The 18,233-nt window shown below is 43.5% G+C and overlaps 1 pseudogene; it reads left to right on the plus strand.

Moving 5' to 3' along the window:
- Positions 1 to 541: 541 nt before the first annotated feature.
- On the plus strand, positions 542 to 5,412 carry LOC144826089 (uncharacterized; annotated as a pseudogene).
- Positions 5,413 to 18,233: the final 12,821 nt, after the last annotated feature.

Raw genomic sequence — 18,233 nt, forward strand, 5'->3', positions numbered from 1 at the left:
CATTGTCTGATGTATAGATGACCTACCAGCTCTTCAGATCTTTAAGTAAACATTGCCAGGATGCATTTAACTCAGACATGTTCTAAATAAGCTCACTCGGTCTGAGTGCAGGCTCCAGGATACCAATGCTCAGTATTCTGCAATGGTGTACCTCTCTTCCTTTATTACAGGTTTGGGAACTATGCTGTCTTTCCTTACCCTCCGTATAGCCATTGAATAACATTCCCAGCAACAATCTATGCTTTTCTGTGCTTTGCCACTGGACTATGTTTCTTGTCGTGGAGATTTGTTGATGCTTGTACTAGGTTTCTCTAATCGAGTACAGAGGGGAGTGGTTTGTTGTAAATACAAATACTTTCTTGTTTAATTCAAAAGAATCTAGTTCAATTATGTTTGAGAGCTCTTAAACATATTGCAATATAAATATAATTAATTACATTTAATTGAAAGAATTTTTTTTGTTGAAATATTATTTTTACTCCACACACTTACACTTGAGTGATTTCAGATCTCTTTTATCCAACAGGGAGATGACTTATGAACACACAACACACAAAAAAGTCCTGAAGAATGAAGAAAATACTAAAATGCTAGCAAGTATTTAAAAGATCTTGAAGATAAAGACCCAAGTTTTCAGAGACTGTTGAAGCCAGTAAGATCAGAGATCTCACACATCAGCAGATAAAACTCAATAAGAAACAAGGCAAGACCAACCCACGGGATGAAGAGTCTGATCAGAGCCATCATGTGATGGAAAGACACTGGTCCCTTCATCCTTCATGTGGACACAGTGACTAAATGCTTATTCCACCCTCTATATCTGCTTCAGGAGGATCCTCTCCTTCCTACTGCGCCGTCCAAAATTCACCCTGGTACTTGCAACAGAGTCATCACACCTGGATTGCTGCATCGCCATTCTAAAGTGGTTTCCCAAGAAAATCTTTTGGCAACTGGGTAATTATCCAAAACCACAGCTGATTGCCTCAGTTTGACTAAAGACACAATAGCCACTTTACTCTTGCCCTTGGCTGCTATACCAGCTCATGATCGAAGAGAACTTTCCCTTCAAGGCTGCCTAGCAAAGACTCTGCTCCAAGAATTAATATTGAAGCCGCCGTCTATCCACTGAGGATCAATGATTTGGTGGCAGAGGTCTTTATTTAAAGAAATCCAGCCTCCGGAGCACCCTTCCTCTTGCCCAGAGACCTGAAGATGACTTACTGAAATTACAAAGAGGTCTTAAGGTGCACCCGATCCGCTCAACCCAAAAACTGGATTCTTCGTATACTCAGATCTGAGCCCCAGATATACTCCACCCACTGACTGGCCTACATTTATTTATATAATTATCCTCTGGTGTGGTTTTGATAGATGCAAGTCCCAGTTAAGCACAAACCTCAGAAAGTCGAGAAGTTGGTCCATGGCATAACCAGAAGTAAATTGTGAGCCAAAGAACTGATGATTGAAAGGCCTAACATGTTCTGATTTTTCAATGTAGTTAGTTCTTACCCTAACAGCTCTCTGCTGCCTCTGGCTAGGTTAGTGCTATACAAAAGCCACATACTTAAAATCATACTGCAGAAAGTAAAGATGACCAGGAGTGAAGAGGCAGTGCGCACGGTGTGAGTGTGACAATAAATTAGTGATATCTCAACCCTACTGTTATTTTATTTAGCATGTTTAGGGATCCATGACTCTGGGATTAGCTTTACGTTTCATAAGCCACAATGACCGGTCAACAGTGAGAGTCCTCGCACGTGTCCAAACCATACTCAACTTAGGGGTGTGAACACCAAAAGGAAAAATGTATATGTGCTTAACGCATCAGCAGCCACACCCGTGCAGTGAATGTGGAAAGTGTGTCAGTAATTCATCGACCGTAATGATTCATCAGGGAATGCACACAGGAGAAAACCGATACGCGTGTAGCGAATGTGAGAGGAGCTTTAATCATTTATCAATGCTACGGTACCATCAGCGTATACATACAGGAGAAAAGCCGTACAGCTGCATTAAATGTGGGAAGACCTTTACTCATTCATCAACACTAAAGAACCATGAGCGAACACATACTGGAGAAAAACCATATGTGTGCAGTGAATGTGGGAAGAGCTTTATTCAATCGACAGACCTAAGGAAACATCAGCGAACTCATACAGGAGAAAAACCTTACAGCTGCAGTGAATGTGGAAGTACCTTTACTCAATTATCAACCCTAACGAAACATGAGCGAACACATACTGGAGAAAAACCATATGTGTGCAGTGAATGTGGGAGGAGCTTTAGTCAGTCATCAAAACTAAAGATGCATCAGCGAACCCATACAGGAGAAAAACCGTACAGCTGTAGTGAATGTGGAAGGACCTTTAGTCATTCATCACAACTAAAGATCCACCAGCGAACCCATACAGGAGAAAAACCATACAGCTGCAGTGAATGTGGAAGTACCTTTACTCAATCATCAAACCTAATGAAACATCAGCGCAAACATACTGGAGAAAAAACATATGTGTGTAGTGAATAGTGAATGTAGAAGGACCTTTAGTCAGTCATCACAACTAAAAATCCATCAGCGAACCCATACAGGAGAAAAACCATCCAGCTGCAGTGAATGTGGAAGTAAGCAAACACATACTGGAGAAAAACTATACATATGCAGTAAATGTGGTAGGACCTTTAATCAATCATGGGTACTTAAAGACCATCAGCGAACACATACTGGAGAAAAACCATACGGCTGCAGTGAATGTGGGAAGACCTTTACTAATTTATCAAACTTGAAGAATCATCAGCAGACACATACTGAAGAAAAACTATACATATGCAGTGAATGTGGTAGGACCTTCAATCGGTCATGAGTACTTAAAGACCATCAGTGAACACATACAGGAGAAAAACCATACCACTGCAGTGAATGTGCGAAGCCTTTTACTCAGTCATCAAACCTAATGAAACATCAGCAAACACATATGGAAATAAAGCCATACGTGTGCAGTTTATGTGGGAAGACCTTTAGTCAGTCATCACACCTCAAGAAATTTCAGCGAACACATAATGGAGAAACAACATTCAGCTGCAGTGCATGTGAGTAGATTTTTCTTCAGCCATTAGAGCAGAAGATTCATCAGCAAGCACATACAGGAGAAAAAACATACACCTGCAGTGAATGAGGGAAAAGTCTTAGTCATCCATCAAGTCTAACAAGTCATTAGAGGATACACACAGGATATATGTTATACCACCTGCAGTGAACGTGGTCTGTCGAATATGGCCCGAGTATCACTGTTCAAAATGGTCATGCTTCCACATTTGCTGTACTTTTTTTCTCCACCTCTGTGTGTTCTTTCCTGCAGGTTTCACCAGCTTGATACTTTGCTACGAGAACTGATCAGGGATTAGAGCCAGCAGAGGGCCTCCTTAGAAACTCTGCAGTGCCCCGTTGCAGAGGGTGGTTTATGAGTGCCAAATTCTGAGTTATACTTCCTAGCCTCCCAAACACAGTGGGTTGTGCAGTAGTTGGACGGGCTGAGACTAGAAGAGTTAGAACTGGCAGAGACCACAGCACGCACCAGCCGATTGTTGGCTAGACTGCTCAACCGAGCAGTTGAGATTGCTCGCCCGACCCTATTGCTGACTACTGCGTTGCAGTGCTGGAAGCGCTATACAGTAAAGCCAAAAGGGACTCCCTAGTACGTGTCAGACTTACCCTTAGTGGGCTTACCACATGGGGACCCATTAACGTTTTCCACAGCTGAACAGCTATCAGCCTGAACGGGCGTAAGGCTGGAGACACTAGGGGACTGTTACCAACAAAACACCCATGTTTCTTTCAGGGAATTAGTTGCAGGCCCTGGCCTACAGGATGATCAGTTCCTCCGGGATGAGGCCCTGGTTCACACTTTCAGAGGACTTTGGAGAGGAGGCCGTGAGGAACCCAAGACGCATAAAGTACTACCATCCCTGCTCACCCGGGCACAACCAAGCATTTAGTGAAGTGGTTCTATAGCTCGATGTCAGAGATGACCTGTTAACCTCTGTCAAGGTTGCGCCAGCGGTGGGAGACCGTTTTAGATCGAGATATTTCGAGCTCCGAGTGAAATAAGATCCTAGCCTACCCTAAAATGGTCTCAAGAAACATTAGACTAAAGTACATGCAGTTTAACTCTTTGCATATGACCTACATGGCGCCCCAAGAAGTCCAAGTAGTCTATGGTGGTGAGCCGCGCTGCTGCCTGAGATTTTGTGAACAGATCTGAGAATGCACCATATTGCGTCAGTTCTGGGATGCGGTATTGGCAACACTGAGTGACACACTAGGATGCACACTTGACTCCACTGCTGAGGTCTGTCTTTTGGGACTTTTTCCTCGATTACCCAAACAGAAAATTGGAAATAGGTTTCTTGATCTGGCCTTGGTACTGGCCAGAAGGAGGATAGCAATGGCCTGGAAGTCTATTGGTGGGCCTGTGGTAGGTACCTGGATGAGAGATGTGACTCAGTGGAGAGGGGCAGAGGGAGGAGTTCTACTTGGAGAGGAATCAGGGGAGATAAGACGACGTCGCATAGCAGAGCAGTGGAAGGAGGTCATTGACGCCATGCAACACCCTGAATGAGATTCAGTGTGAAAGACAGAGGTGAGATACGGACCGGTGGAGGCACACACTTGTAGTTGGGGTGACTGGCAGAAGGGAAGACCCTTGCTAACGATACAGAGAGTAGACTTTATGCTAATAGTAGATTCCAATACACTTACAAATGTAAATTAATGTAAATGTTCAGTATTTGTAAAGCGCGAACAATTACCCGAAGGTGTCAAGGCGCTGGGGGCCTTCGGGAAGATTAAGCAAGCCCAGAGTCACAGGGTGCTGGGCTGATCTGCCGCCGGGGCCGGGGATTGAACCGTGAGCCCCCGGGTTCCGGTGTCAGTTGCCCTGGCCGCTGCACCACACCTCTTCCACCCAAATGGAATGAGGTACGAGAGACACCTACCCCCCAGGCTCCCACACAAACATGATTATACTGGGGGAAGCCATATGACACGTATGTTTTAAGATGAGGTCCTAGACCCCACTCACTCTACCCACCGGCTCCACCTTGACCACTTATAGATCAGCAGTTTATTGTGGCCGCCATGCATTAGTTCTTTTGAAAGTTAAATTAGTTGAGACATATACTGTAAGCACCCCCTCAGATATACCCTTCTCAAATGAGGTTAGGTCTTCTTAAAAACGTTATGCAATGGCTGGATAACGCATTGCATTGGCACGCACCACAGTGGTAAACCCAAAGACGTCGAGCTGCATGATGTTTTACGCATTGTATCTATTATTCATGTCAGATAACTCGTATTAGATGGAACCGCTATACACCAGAAGCTTGATGACGTCTACTATTTGCTAAATATGTTTTGATTGGGGGGTGACCTATTCAATGCTGTAAATGCACCTATCTAACTGTTATTATCAATAAAAATGTTTAAAAAAAAGTCTTTGTCGTTCAAGAAGCTAAAATTGCCACACTTGGACTATCATGAATCCAACGTGGCCTCGGCCCCATCGAAGGGTATCCCGTTGGAAGCTTTTAAAACCCACCATCCGCGGGATTTATATCAGATTTTATTCTAATGAAAAACCTAAACGCTCTGCGGATTTGGTTGAATTGGAAACTCACCAGAGGGCCTTAGAAGTGCTGTTTGTTCTTGATCCCAGCCCTTCCCTTCAACGTAATCTGCTTCAGACGCAGCAACACATACAACAACTCCTTATGGGTGAGGCCAAGGAAATCTGGATGGCGTTGCAGCACCGGATTTACCAGTGGGGGGACAAATCAAGCAAAATGCTCCCTAGGCTATGCCAGGCAGTGAGGTCCCCTGCGGGCGTCCCGTGGCTGAAAGGTGTAGTAGCTAATATCCTGCGCTCGTCCCCCGGGGCGATGGTTGGAGAGTTTGCACATTATTTCTCCTCACTCTAGGCGCGCCAAGATCAGTTATCAGAGGCCTTAATAGCCGAATTCCTAAGAGAGATTACCCCAGAAAGCTCACAGATCTGGTGCAGGAAAACTTGATGCCCCCATCACAACAGATGAGCTCAGTGCAGTGCTGGCCGCTATGTGCCCAGGGTGGGCCCCCGGCCCCAATGGATTCCCCATGGAGTTCCTTGGACCACACATGAACACATTAGCTCCACACCTTTTGGATGCAATGCATGAAGCTCTTGATCAAGGCATGTTGGATTTTTGTTGTTTTGGTCTTGTTTAGTTTAGATAAAGATACTTTAATTTTCTAAACTGGTATGATGTCCTTTTGTGGTGTTTTCACTGTGTATTAGAAAAATAAGCATCAGTCACTTACACAGAGTACTTTTTCATTCCTTTCAGAGTTGCCCCTGATGAAGGCACCGTTCGGATGCCGAAATGCATTGGGCCAATCGACAAACGTTTGAAAAAAAGAATGTCATATTAATAAACTCAATGCAACATTGATTTATTTGTATATATGTATGGAAATTGTTATGAATAATGTTAATAACAAACGCCAAGAAGGTTCAAAAGTATAATTGAAAAGCTTTCAATAAATGTAAAAACAAGTGTAAAAACAAAGTGTAAAGAGTGGTGATAGATTTGAAGTTATTTAAGTGCGGAGCACTAAGTGAACAGTGCATGATTAGGTGAGTTAAAACCCACCATAACCATTGACTATAGTTTTCAGGAGTGACTCTCCTGATTAATCATAGCACCATTTGATAATCTTAAAGCATTTGGATATATTGGAGTGCTCCCCACAACCCCAATTATTATTAGTTTCAAAACAGTCACTTCAGTGAGGAGGCACCCACAACCGATCAAAGATGCAGTTTGATACAATAACTGGAATGACGGACAACAGGGCCAACACGTGGGCCTATACAAATGATCAGGCGGACCAAATTTATTCTTTAATCAAAGAAGTGAAAAACATGGACGCTCATGGGGGTTCAGTAAGTCAACAACTTAAACAATTGGAGTACCTTACACGACGCCAACTCAATCAAAGGATGCACGCTTCTACGCTCATACAATATCATCGAGCTAAACGGATACCAAGAGGGCTACGTTTATCAATAAAACCTATGCTATTTCGTTTCAATCTAAACTCGAAGTTCATGGATAAATGGTTTAGCATACTCAACAAATGTTCCCTAGACCTCATTCTACTGATAATAGAGGAACTCGCTAAAACAATCCGCGAATTGGAAGAAGAAATTCACATACTTAAATCAGAACTGGAGGCTAGAATGGAAGTGGATACTTGGAAAATCAGTCTGGATAATATCAACATCCAATTGGATAAATATGAAAAAGAGTTACAGGAGGGTAAATTGCGTAAATACAAACGTGACACTATAAATTAAATGAAGTGTATACATGGGCAGACATCTATGCCCGACGTCAATTTATCCCCAAAAAAACATCACCATCCACCCGTTCTTCAGAGGAAAGCTTAGTAACGGACAAAGAAACATCCATACGCAGAGGACCAGTAAAAACAACACAAGAGGGCATCATATTATCCACTGAGGCAAATAACCGAGCAACTACCAGCAGAGAGGTGGATTTTTTGTCACAGGAACAAACTCCAGCACAACCGCCCACATCACAGACAGAAACCCCGGTAACAAGAGGAAAACAAGGCAAGGAAACGGTCGGAAAAGAATTGAGGAGCGGGCGAACAGTGACCTAATCATCAACATATCATCGATGACGTTAACTAAACAACAAACGAAAATATTAAATAAAGGTCTCACATTTGTACCAACGATGGCAACTAATGAAATGGAAACCGAAGGAGCGTTTTTCAGATTTATGAGATCACTTAAACTCAGACATTATTTTGAAAATGTGGTAGAACCCACAGATCAGAGTGAGAATACAACTGAGAGAAAATTCAAACCCAAAAGTGTGTTTCAAGCACCCGTATCACATAAGATATTGGATACTTTTGAGGTAATGGTTAAAAGAGACTTGCAAGAATTAAACTACAAAAGAACTTAACACAATAATTTGACCAAATCAGAATTAAATATCATCAACAATTTGGCAAACAATGCAGCTATGACGATACAACCGGCAGATAAGGGCGGAGCCCTAGTTCTAATGGACACAACTTTCTATGAATACAAAGTTAATGAGCACGTGGCTGACTTGAATATTTACTTCAAACTACCAGCGGATCCCACGACAACACTACAACAGATGTTAAATACAATTTTACAAACGGCCACAGACAATGAATGGATAGACGAACAAACATCAGCATATCTAACACAAAAGAACCCCAGACGACCAACACTTTACATGATCCCAAAGATCCACAAACATCCCATTAATCCACCATACAGACCCATAGTATCGGGATGTGGGTCAATCTTTGACCCCCTCGGCAAATATATTGATCATTACCTACAACAATTTGTTCAGCAATGGGGATCATACATACGGGACACAACAGATTTCCTGAATAAATTAAAGTGGATAGAAGAAGGGTACCAAGAACATTGGATCATGTGCACCATAGATGTGGTGGCACTTTATACCTCCATACCTCACCAAGCAGGATTGGAAGCAACCGAATGGGCATTGCTAAAAATGGAGGAGCTACCCACCACCAAAAAGATCTTTCTGCTGCAGCTATTGAAATTTTGTTTACACAACAGCCACTTCATATGGAAAGATGAGTTTTATGCACAATTGAATGGAACAGCCATGGGATTTGCAGGGGCCCCTGCGTACGCGAATACCTTTATGGCCCAGTATGAAGCGTACAATCTGATGTCATTGAGAGAATGGTCACATGTGAAGATGTACAGTCGATTCATCAACGACATCTTTTTAATTTGGAATGACACTCAAGAAACTCTTGAACAACTAATCAACAAATTAAACCACATTGATGCCAGGATTCAATTTACACACAAAATAAGCAAGGATACTATCGACTATCTAGACGTTAGAATCACCAAAACAGCCAATGGATTAGAGACAGCACTGTACACTAAACCCACAGACCGGAACAGCGCACTTGAATATACAAGCTTTCATCCCAAAAACTTGATCAGGAATCTACCAGTATCTCAGTTCATTCGGATCAAACGAATATGTTCTAATCAACAAACATGCCAGGTCACACTTGACAATCAAGTACAGAAGTACAAAGCCAGAGGATATCCAGCAGATGTACTAACAGCACAATTAAATAGGGTTCAACAAATGAAAAGACTGGACCTGTTAACACAAAGTAAAAAACCAACACAGAACAGGATGGTATTTGTAACAAAATACACAACCCTATCTACAAGGATCAAAAAGATTGTAAATAAGAGATGGGAACTTTTATCTCTAGAACCAGATTTTCATGGTATTTTCAAAGAACTTCCTCTACATGCATACACGCGAGGACCAAACCTGAGGGAAAGACTCAAACGGAAACAACAACCTTCAGCAACAACTACATACAAGGGCACAACTAGATGCCTCAATTGCACAAATTGCAACAATGTGATTACAGGGAATACATGTACACATCCCACAACTGGCAAACTTATACATTTGAAACATTCAAGTGACTGCAACACAAAGAATGTCGTGTATGCCATAAAATGCCCATGTGGCAAGATGTACATTGGTAAAACAGAACGTAAAGTAAGAATACGCATAACGGAACACAAGAGTCGTATCCGCAACGAGAACTTAACCTCACCATTGGTGTCACACTGGAGAGAAGAAAGACATACCATCTCACAACTAAGGTTTCTCATTATAGAACAAGTACAAGTCAAACAAGGCATGGACAACCACCAGAGATTGATGCAACGAGAACTATTCTGGATTAAGTATCTAAGGACTTTGGTACCAGCAGGCCTCAATGACAAATACGATCTAGCATGTTATCTGTAGGCTGATATGACTTGACATGAGTACCATTTATTTGTTGTTGCTCGAAATTGCATGTTGAGACAATGCATAAATCATCAGAAGCAATGAACAATCGTATACAATGATTGAATAGTAATCATGTAATGTTTGTTAACCATAGACAGAATGTCAGCATACGGCACATTGAACTGAAGACTAGTGATCGATATGTTTAACCACGATTTGTATTATCTGGTATCTGCAGGTTTAATAATTTGATATTGTCATAATCTGTCATCATGTTCTTAGATTTACAAATGTCTATATTTTTTGGTTATAACACCTTTAGCAATGAAATCTGCGCATAAATTGCGAGAATAGCAAGCATGTAAATGTCTGCTCATCATAACTGATGCATATAGAGAATGTCATCACGAGGCTTTATTACATTGAAGTTCAGTGAACTATATGTTTATTCAGGTTTATGTCATCTAGTGATACGTCATACACACATTAATCATCACGATAACCTAGTTGCGTATCTAGAAATATGTAAACAAAGATGAAATAATGCCCCACCCCTAATCTATTTTTTGACATTAATAATCGCGCTAGATAACTATGAAGATTGTTATTCGTTCAGAAGTTGATAATACAATGACAATATCAAATCATTAACTATTCGCTTTCGCAAGGTTACAAACCATCCAAACATAATCGCATCTAATTTAAGTGTAATACATACACCGCATCAATATGAGTAGTTCTACCAACAGAGTCACTATCCCAATATGGCGCGCACAGTTACTAATACACTTAGCGTCTTTCAGAGCAAGTCCGTCTTCTATTACCACAACTGTGCAACAGCGTGGAGAACGCTAAATTGAAATGGAGTTTACTTTCTGAGCCCATTCGAACAAATTCTTACAGGGCAGTGGTTTTTCGTGACGGGCAAGATTTTCGACAAGACAGGTACAGTCCACGATAGACAGACCTTCTTGCATTAGGAAAGTTTATTTTTAAACGCGTAAATAACATAGCCTCCCTTTTTTAAACCCCCAGACGAAGAGTTACAACGAAGATAAGGTAGGGTGTTTAATTTTTAGAACACTGCAGCCTTGCATTTTCTCATATTACCGGCAATCTCATTTGACACATGCTTGTTATTACTGCTTGTTATTACAGCTAAAAAGAACAAGACAAGCAGGTATGTTTTTTCACTAAAATAGGTATTTTCGGTTTACATTTTTTGAGTAAACAAATAGTCACCAATTAAGCATTTTTCCATTTATATAGCACAATAGTCACTCTGGCGATCACATCAGAACATCAACAGTGAACAACAGTTAACCTCAGGTACGCCATTAATTTAATATAAAAATACCCCCATGATCCACGAAACATCAGTCACTTACACAGAGTACTTTTTCATTCCTTTCAGAGTTGCCCCTGATGAAGGCACCGTTCGGGTGCCGAAATGCATTGGGCCAATCGACAAACGTTTGAAAAAAAGAATGTCATATTAATAAACTCAATGCAACATTGATTTATTTGTATATATGTATGGAAATTGTTATGAATAATGTTAATAACAAACGCCAAGAAGGTTCAAAAGTATAATTGAAAAGCTTTCAATAAATGTAAAAACAAGTGTAAAAACAAAGTGTAAAGAGTGGTGATAGATTTGAAGTTATTTAAGTGCGGAGCACTAAGTGAACAGTGCATGATTAGGTGAGTTAAAACCCACCATAACCATTGACTATAGTTTTCAGGAGTGACTCTCCTGATTAATCATAGCACCATTTGATAATCTTAAAGCATTTGGATATATTGGAGTGCTCCCCACAACCCCAATTATTATTACTTCTAGAAGTTAGCCTGTCTGTGCATTGAATGTGCTGGCTTGTGATTGACTGGGGCTGGCTGGTGTGCCAGGCTCCTGGAGTCAGGATGGGGCTGCCCCGGTGGAGAATGGGAGATCTGCATGTTGATGGCTGGGGAGGAGTGCACCTGGGACCTGAATAGAGCTGGGCTTTCCCCTCACAATGCTGGATCCACCCCCTGTGGTGTGTCTGATGTCCCAGACCGATCCTGTGAATAGGCAGAGGGGCTGAGCAAAACAAAGTGCTCAGGAACCAGTTGTATCTAGTCTGCCCCTTGTCTGCACCTTTAGACAAAGGAATTGTGTGTATAAAAAGAGGCTGTGACCTCTTGTAAAATGTTCTTGTTCCTGACTTGAATCTGCCAGGGGCGTGCTGCTGCTGGAGCCTAGGGGAAGGCTTGCCTCCCTGGGCCCTGCCCAGCCCCTGGATACCCTGGATACCTGGAAAGATCTCTCCCTTCTGCCTTGCCTGGGGGGACTATAGGACTTTTTCTTTACTAGGAGCTGCCTGCTCCATTTCCCTGCCCCAGGACCCCTTGGACTCCCCAGCGCCTTGAGAGCGCTTTCCTTTTCCTTTCCGGGCAGAGCGCTGTCGTTTTCCCTCAGAGGGAAGCGCTCCTGCCCTTTGTATACCCGCATTTGTATTTTTAAAACTCTGGTGCCTACCCCGATTATGGCCATAGTATATAGTTTCTACGGTTGTTTTGACTTTCGAGGGTGCCTACCCCTCTCTGTGCCCCGTTAAAACCACCGCCGCGGCCCTCGCGCCGCAAAAATAGGAAGTCAGGCCCCAAAGTGCCTGACTCGGGGCGAGACTTCCGGTTTTGCAAGGAAGTCCCGCCAGCCGCCCGCTGTGATTGGCTGGTGCCCGTCCGATTAGGGGACTGCTGCTCCGGAGCCACGAAGGCTCCACATCGAGTCCCGGTCCCGAGATGGGGGACCGGGTGAAGAGCGGGCGCATGGTGAAGGCGGGGCTCCAATGAGGAGAGAGAGCCCCGCCGAGCACTACCGCCGCCCCAGTAAGATGAATCCTGCCGAGCCCGGTAAGTGAGGGCTGGGCAGGGTAAGCACGGCCGCATGAGTTCTTGAGCGGCCCTCGCCTGAGAGGGGGCCGCTCCAATGATGTGCACAGTGGCAAGGGGCATTTAGGGCGGCCCCAGATGGCAGTGGGCCGCCCCAACATTCTATTATTTAAAAAGGCCCCCGCGGGGGTCCCCATGTCTGTGGCCATTTTGGGGTGTTTTGTCGGTGCCCGGGCGGCCCCACTTGCGAGAGTGCCGCCCCAACGACCAGGGGCACATTTGTTTAAGGAGCCTAGGTGGCTCCCCCCACCCCCATGTGTTTAGAGGCCACGAGGCCCCCCCCAACAAAGGGGGGCATTTCGGGAGGTAGAGCGGCCCCGGCTGGCAGCGGCCGCTTCCCCCAGTTGACATGATTTGTTTAGAGCCTAGAGGGCTCCACCGTGTTGCGCAATCTGTGTTTCTAGAGCTTGGAAGGCTCCCACGTGCGCAGTCTTTGTCCTGAGGGCTAGCGAGAGCCCCCCCAGTCGCAGTTTTGTCCTCAACTGCCCAGCAAGTAGTGGGCAGCTGCACCGTTTAGGTTTTGCTTCTTAGGGGACTTGTACTTTGGACTTAGGAGTGAGACGCACTCCTTCATCCTTACTTGGCCTTCCCCAGCTGCGCAGCACTTAGTGCCAGCTGCAGCGTTGAGGCCCCTTGCTATGGTCCCCAGCTGCCCAGCAAGTAGTGAGCAGCTGCTACATTTAGGTTTTGGCGCAGTGGCGCAACCTGGACTTTGATGTGAGTTATGTGCTACATGTGATTTCTGCGCAGCCACCAGCCTCATCCCCAACCCAGCAGCCTATATGCACAGCACGTTACACCTCACAGACCTTACAAAACTCAGCCACCAGCTTCATCCTCAGCCCACCAGCCTGCATGCATAGCACGTTACACCTCGCAGACCTTACAAAACCCAGCCACCAGTCTCATCCTCAACCTACCAGCCTGCATGCATAGCACGTTACACCTCACAGACCTTACAAAACCCAGCCACCAGCCTCGCCCTCAACCTACCAGCCTGCATGCATAGCAGGTTACACCTCACAGACCGTACAAAACTCAGCCACCAGCCTCTTCCTCAACCTACCAGCCTGCATGCATCGCACGTTACACCTCACAGACCTTAGAAAACTCAGCCACCAGCCTCATCCACAAACCAACAGCCTGCATGCAAAGCACATTACACCTCACAGACCTTACAAAGACTAGCCACCAGTCTCATCCTCAACCCACCAGCCTGCATGCATAGCACGTTACACCTCACAGACCTTACAAAGACTAGCCACCAGCCTCATACTCAACCCACCAGCATGCATGCATGCATAGCACGTTACACCTCACAGACCTTACACAACTCAGCCACCAGTCTCTTCCTCAACCTACCAGCCTGCATGCATAGCAGGTTACACCTCACAGACCGTACAAAACTCAGCCACCAGCCTCTTCCTCAACCCACCAGCCTGCATGCATAGCACGTTACACCTCACAGACCTTACAAAACTCAGCCACCAGCCTCATCCACAACCCACCAGCCTGCATGCCTAGCACGTTACACCTCACAGACCTTACAAAACTCAGCCACCAGCCTCATCCACAGCCCACCAGCCTGCATGCCTAGCACGTTACACCTCACAGACCTTACAAAACTCATCCACCAGCCTCATCCGCAAACCCCCAGCCTGCATGCATAGCACGATTCACCTCACAAACCTTACAAAACTCGGCCATCGGACTCGTCCTCAACATACCATCCTGCATGCATAGCATGTTACACTTCAGACCCATGCAGTCATGTGGGAAGGAAGGTGGTTAAGAGAAATTATTTATTCTCCCGAGAGGAAAATGATGAACACTGTCTGCAGCTCCCAGACAGCTACTGGCAAGCCCATGCTCCTGCACCACTGGTGAAGTGGGGAGGTTGCCCACGCAGAATTTCCTAGGTTTTACTCCCTCTCTAGAAGATAAGCTAGGGCGCCAGCTTCTAATTCTGATATTTACCCAGTCTACCAGCAAGTATCCTGTATTTGCAGACATTAAGGTCTTCAGCAGTTGTCACAACATCTCTGCACCGCCCCACAAGATAGTTGTTCAGCACTCAGTTCCAAAGTTGTTAAATGTATATAGTGAAACTTGAGTCTATTGTACACACTGTTTAACTTCAAGCAATGTCATCATCAAGTCTCATTAAACAGATGTGAAGATAATTTCTTTTTTCAGTAAATCTTTATTCTACATAGGTAGGTGACTAGCGGCTACCATACTTCTTCTTAAAATCTTTTTTCTTAAAATCACCTCAATCAAACAGTAGCCAACGCGTTTCGTCCACCAAGAACTTCATCAGGGCTCAGTACACATGTTGTCATCATTTATACTTCTTAGTTCAATGCGTATTGAAGTTGGTTGTTTTATATAAACGTTTAGAATGCAATTGCTCCAGCTGTTTGCCAGTGTGGCGTCCGGTTCAAGTAAAGGACCAGGGAAATGAGGCAACCTTTTAGCATTGCATCCACGCTGTATTACAGATGCAGTAAAAGAGGCAAATACATAGTAATTGTACACTGTGAGACATCAGGACCTGTTTGCAGTTTCCCCCACTTTTAGACCCCATTTTGCCTACTAGGTGCTGGTTTTGTGACTCTGACGGCTCCATGGGCTCTGCTAACCAGACCCAGGACCTCAGCTCTGAATAAAAGTATATTGGAATTCCGTATAATTAGAATTGGCAATGAGAGACCCCTGTAAGTCCCCAGGATATAATACGGTAAGGGGGATTCAAACTATCTATAAGTCCCTAGTCACTAGTCTATAATGGAGCAGGGAGTTTAGAGGCCCAGTAGATTTCCTGCACTGGAGTGTGATTTCCTAATTGCTACAAATAGCACCTCGCAATTAGGAAATCGCTATTCAGAATGCACAGTAGTAGTTGTATCAGCAATTTGAGAATCAGTATTTGTTTGGTGGGCTACTTAGGTCATCGTATCCTGCAACTTCATAAATTGTGAATTCTGTCAGAATTAGCGGCCATCATATTTTGTCATACCCTTATGACCTCACAACGAAAAAATGCTGCTCAATTGGAAACAGCAGAGTGTGCATGTTGGAGATTGTGGACAGTATCCAAATAACATCGACCTGTGTGTGTGGCATCCACCCATAAAGACATCAAATGTCAAGAAAGAACACGGAGAAGTAGGCTGGGGCCTGGAAACGCAAAATAAAATATTCAAGACAAGAACTGGAAATATTGACAGAGCAGTATACTGGGCACCATGACAAACCTTTTGGGAATTCATCCCTCACAGTGCCTTTATCACAAAAGAATTAAATATGGAAAGCAATACAGAAAAAATCAACTCTGTTGGTGTGATGCAGAGATCCATTGCAGGAAATCAGAAAACGATGGCAAGATCTCAGATCATGGACAAACGGGAAGGTTGCAAACTGTCTAATTGAGGTTAGAGCTACTGGAGGAGGTCCGCCACTGCCCAAACCAACTGCGATAGACGGACTGATAAAAACTACTCTGAGATCAGAATCAGTCAATGGATTCAGTAAAATTGATGCACCTGACATTCCAGGAGCCTCTCTAGGGAAGTATAAGATAGCTTTGTTGCATACAAACATATATGTGGTTAGGCAGCGTCAAAACACTTATACATTATACAACCTTTTTAATTCTTATCTATATATAAATAAGGAATGTAATCCACATAATAGTGTACATTAAAAAAGCAGTGATTATTCATAGTGTATCATGGTAGATGTAGTGAAACCACATTAACACATTAGCTTGAGTACAACAAATGTATTAATCATAATTACATTTTCTAACTTATATCCAAGCTCATGGAAGTGATGTGTCAGAAGCCGGGGAACTTGTGAAATCTCACGGACCAATTAATCTTCATAGCCAGGGCTCAGCACTCTAAGCGAAATATATAAATGACAGAGTCACTGAGCACACACATTTAGTGCAAGAAGTGTGAGGAAGAGACACACAGCGCGTCGCCCAGGAAACTGTAGGGAGGCTAAGACAAATCCGGTCGACGTGGAGCTCGCAGTCGCCATGTTGCCAATACTCAATCCTAACAAATTCTGGGAACTGCTCATAATCATTAAAATGTGCAACTCTTTGGAGGTTTGAAGGCGCCAATGCTTAAGGTTCAGTACCTGGAATGAAAAGACAAAGATGAAGAAAATCATTACATTTGGTTTTAAAAAAATTCAACGTCCTCATGCTTGAACCCAGATTTCCATGAAGAAAAAGCTAGACATTTTATTTGTCATTTGTTATTTTTGGTGTGTTTAGGGTAACAACACACATGGTATACCTTTCATTTTATATTATTATAAGGCACACATATACCTTTTATACCTTATCATTTACATTTTGTGTCATAGAGTAATGTTACATTACTTTGCTTACATACGATACCATATCTGAAAGTAAAGCGAGACTATGGTTTACCAACTACGAAGCATTTGTATTATTATGCTAAAATGATTTAGTTAATTTATAACTTACCCTTAGCGAGGCGTCCGCAGCCTTGGGCTGTCCTTGAGTCATCATCTTGTCGACGTGCTGATGGCTCTTTGCCGTCTTAATCAGACTCTGACTCAGACATCCAAACTTCCAATTCTTTCTGAGTCACTGTATTGTGAAGAATTGCACATGTTGACACCATTTTACGACTGATTTCTGGAGAATATTGTAAGACATCACCACACCAATGGAGACATCAGACTTTGCTTTTTAAAAGTCCAAAGCTCCTCTTGTACTTCTACGTGCAACATTGTGCCGACGCTCAATCCGTGTAGAAGAGTTCATAATATCAGTCGTTATCCATGGGCAGAAGGCATGACTGCTATTGTATTGTCGTTCTAATAGAATAGCAAAACTCCCAAGCTCTGGGTTACAGCTGCTGGACTTGCTGAAAGGTTGTTGATTTTTCTTCCAATTTACCTCTTGGCTTCTGCTGGGCGTGAGTGTTCACACAGATTGTTTCCCTGACTTGTGCTGTCGGTAGGCTAATCTTGCCGGTGGTTTGGGATACTCCTTCCTCAAAGAGCTTGGAGACTTGCGCAAGTTAGGGCTATCGATGTGTGGGGGATGAAGAGAGGGCTCTTCCCCAGATGTAGCTACCATTATTTGATGTCCTTGTGAGGATTGAGGACAGTGCTGGCATAGTTTGATGAAGGTTTCTCACTCTAATTTCTTGAGTTTTTTTGTGCTTTATGATAGGGATTCCCTGCAGATTCTCATAGTTTGCAATGGGCATAGTTACAGGAGGCCCACTTGGCTCTTTTTTTTAAAGTTCAGCTTTCTCTTCCTTCCTATTTGGGGTCTTGTTGCTTGTTGCTCAGATGTAAAATTTTCTTTTAATGTCAATACTTTTTCATTT

This window comes from Lissotriton helveticus, chromosome 3_2 (genome assembly GCF_964261635.1).
Source record: "Lissotriton helveticus chromosome 3_2, aLisHel1.1, whole genome shotgun sequence".
NCBI lineage: Eukaryota > Metazoa > Chordata > Amphibia > Caudata > Salamandridae > Lissotriton > Lissotriton helveticus.